This window comes from Callorhinus ursinus, unplaced genomic scaffold, assembly GCF_003265705.2.
Source record: "Callorhinus ursinus isolate GAN/ISIS: 27379988/994484 unplaced genomic scaffold, GSC_fseal_2.0 scaffold46, whole genome shotgun sequence".
NCBI classification, from domain to species: domain Eukaryota; kingdom Metazoa; phylum Chordata; class Mammalia; order Carnivora; family Otariidae; genus Callorhinus; species Callorhinus ursinus.
This window is the reverse complement of record NW_027397108.1, coordinates 7,481,706-7,484,553: the sequence shown is the minus strand read 5'-3', so window position 1 is coordinate 7,484,553 and position 2,848 is coordinate 7,481,706.

The window sequence follows — 2,848 nt, the reverse complement described above, 5'->3', positions numbered from 1 at the left end:
ACCTCATCCAAGTTTTGAGCTGAGCTGACCAACTGTCTGCCCGTAGAAGCTTCTTTGGGAGACTGGTGCTGGATGGGGACTGGCTGAGCATGTGACCGTGGGAAGAAGACACCCCCTTGAACCCTGCGGTCCTCCTCCCTCGTGTGTGCGTGCCCACAGTTATGTCGTGTGTTCCTAGGGAGAGTTCAGTGACGTTTTGACTGTGACCCGGGTCACACGCATCGTGAGTGTGTTGTGTTGGCCTGTGTGTGTTCTGTACACATACATAAAGTGCTATGCTCAGTATCTAATAGTCTGCCGCCTGCTCGCAGCAACCCCTACTGTGATGCCCATTTCACAGATGGGGAAACAGAGGTACAAATCTACAAATACTTGTCTGAGGTCAGGCAGGCCCCAGGCCCGTCTGGCTCGGCCCCAGGCCCGTCTGACCACTGTGACCTACCGTCAGGAAAGCGGAAGGGACCCAGGCCCCAGACTTAGCCACGCCTGGGCGGCATCCCAGCTCAGCCGTGTCTGCGTGGTGCTGGGAAAGCCTCCCCTAGTTCCTTCATCCATGACACTAGGTTTGTGGTCTTAGCTACGGTGGCAGGAGGAGCTCCGACACCCCCAAGGGGTGTCAGGCATCTCTCATTGTCTGCACAGGGCCTGGCCTGCATCCGCCCTCAGCAAGTTCTGGCTCGGGGCACGGAATAAGTTTAGCCATCAGGACGACCCTACAAGGAAGTATGCCTCGTCTACAGTTGAGAGATGGAGGGCAAAAGTCAGTCCCAGTACAAGACACAGGCCTGGCACACAGTAGGTGCTCAATACATGTTCTTCAGCTGAGAAATCAGCTCCACAGCGGTATTCGGATCCCAGGGACCCAGGCGCCGAGCTGGGACCCGTCCGTTCATTTCTTGCAGAGATTAACTTGTAAAAATGAACTTTCAAAGCCTTCAGGACAGGAGGGGTGACACCCGGTGACACATGCGCTCCAGGTTTGATATGGAAGGAGACAGGCTCTGAGGAGAGAAGTAAACATTGAACAAACCTGCCCAGGAGACCAGCCGCTTTCCTTTGATCAGATACGAGGCGGGATCCTGGCCTGACAGGCAGGCTGGACGGCCCTGCGGGCGCCGATGAAACCAGCCAGCGTCTGCGGCCTGCAGGCACTGCGGGGCCGTCCGCTCCACCCGGGTTTCGGCCAGGCCTCAGAACTTTATGTTCCAGCCGGCAGAGGTCTTTCTAGTTTATCTGAGCTCTGGAGACCTGGATTTGATCCCAAGCTTCGTGGGCTGTCGTCCCAGGACTCACCGACCCATGAGTGTGACTTCCTGCAGATCTGGGGCGGGGAGGTTTCCTCTGGGAAAGCCTTGGAGCGGGAGAGGCATTTATCAAGTCTGCTCTGAGTGAGGGGCCCACTGGGGTCTGATCGCGGCTGCCTGCCAAGGGCTTCTCTCCCTCTGGAAAAAGGGGAAACAGTATCCTTTAGAAATATAAAGGGCACAAGTGCGTAGGAGCCTCCCTCTCCAGAGCAGAGGCCAGGAATCACAGCTGCAGGGTCTAGGAAGAAATCCTGCCCTGACGAAACCCCCCCACCTGATCACTGAGGCTTTCCATGGGAGGCCGAACATGTTTTCCCTGGCGATCAGATCAAGCAAGTAAGTGCTCTAGGAAAGGGGCCAGGGTGGCGTTCATCCATAAATCATACTAAAGTGTGAATGACTTGCAGCAGAAAGACATAGAGGCACTAGAAGGAGGACCAGGATACATTCATTCATCCATTCGAACATCTGAGTCCCTCCTGTGTGCCTGGCCTGGGGGTACTGGGGCCAGTAACACCAGGCCCAACCTCTGCCCTTCTGGGGCTTCCTGCCGAGTGGAGAAGTCAGGTATTAATCAAACCGTGATTTCCATCAACAGTTAGAGGACACTTTTCAGTGCCTGGCATGGCTTTGAGGGCTTTAAAAATGCTCACTCATTTAAACTACCCGAACTCCGTGAGTTGGGTACGCTTACTATCCCCATGTTACAGACAGGGAAACTGAGGGTCAGAGACACAAACAGCTTGCCTGAATATACAGCACGGACAACTGGCAGAGTTGGGAGTCACTCCCAGACGTTCGCTTTCATAGCCTGTGCTCAAAACCACCGCGCCATATGCTCACAGGGGAGCCAAGCCGCAGGTGAGGGGGCAGGGGGGCGTTAGACAGAGGAGTCCTCGCGGGGCTCCCTGGGGAAGCGGTCACACACCTGAGCCCTGGAGGACGAGGCCGGACAGATGGACTCCCTTAGAGCATGCTGCTGTGGGGCCCGCCCTCTATGTAAAATAAGGATCAAGGATCTATTACAACTGCATCGGTGAAAAGACAAACAGAACCCAAGCTGGAATATATTCTTTGTCTGTTTGTTTGTTCTGATTTTAAGAGAAATTAAGACACTTTCCTGAGCCCCTAAAAGTCTCCTGGACCCTAGGCACCGAGCCTGAGAATGGCCCTGGGGCCAAACAGCGCTGTGTGACATGGGGCAAGCCTCTGCACTCTCTGAGCCAGGGAGCTGGGTGGTGTGGGTGAGCCCACTGGGTGCCCAGGAGGTGCCCGGTCTGTGCGAGCCCCTCCTGACCACGTGTCCTCTGCAAGCCAGGGCGGCCCCGAGCGGAAGAGGGCCTCAAGCGGGCAGTCGGCTGTGAGCACGGCCCCGCCCAACTCTGCTCCCGGCTCTGAATGAAAACAGATGTCCCCTGAGCTGCTTGTTCTTGGATAGCTAGACTCGGGCCTGCGTTCACACCCCACCCCGCCGCCCTGTTACTGACCTCCACCCACTGTCTGTCTCCCCCTCCACTCACCGCTGATGCCCTCCCCGTTAGGGA